Here is a 482-nt window from a genome sequence, read left to right on the forward strand (position 1 = left end):
CACACTGCCTTGTCCCATTTGGGAACACTCTGGAGTTCTGAACATTCCCAGCATCCTCTGGTGCTCCTCTCTCCCCTTTGTTACCTTCTTCTCTAGTTCTGTCGGTGCAGCTAAACGTTGACCGCTGCTGCAGCTTTCGCAACACAATACCCTCACCTTTTTATTTATATATATATTTTTATAGGTAATTTAATATGAAGAGACTTGACCTTACCTTAGCTACCAGCAGGACATACATTCCATGTCAGTTTCAGAGTTGTGCGATCACGCTTTTAGATTTGTTGACTTGAGAATCATGCATGCATGTACCCTTAAAATGTTGAACAAAAAAAACAACCGTATGCCTTGTTTGTAAATATTTCTTTTCTCCCAGTATCAGCCTAATGCTGGTTTTGTATTGCATATATGCTGTTTTATGAGTGTTTTAAAGTCACCCATGCTGCAGTACCGTTGGTGTTCTAGAGACGGCTCGCATACTGGAT

The sequence above is a fragment of the Notothenia coriiceps genome, unplaced genomic scaffold (assembly GCF_000735185.1).
Source record: "Notothenia coriiceps isolate Sejong01 unplaced genomic scaffold, NC01 NC01_scaffold00011183, whole genome shotgun sequence".
NCBI lineage: Eukaryota > Metazoa > Chordata > Actinopteri > Perciformes > Nototheniidae > Notothenia > Notothenia coriiceps.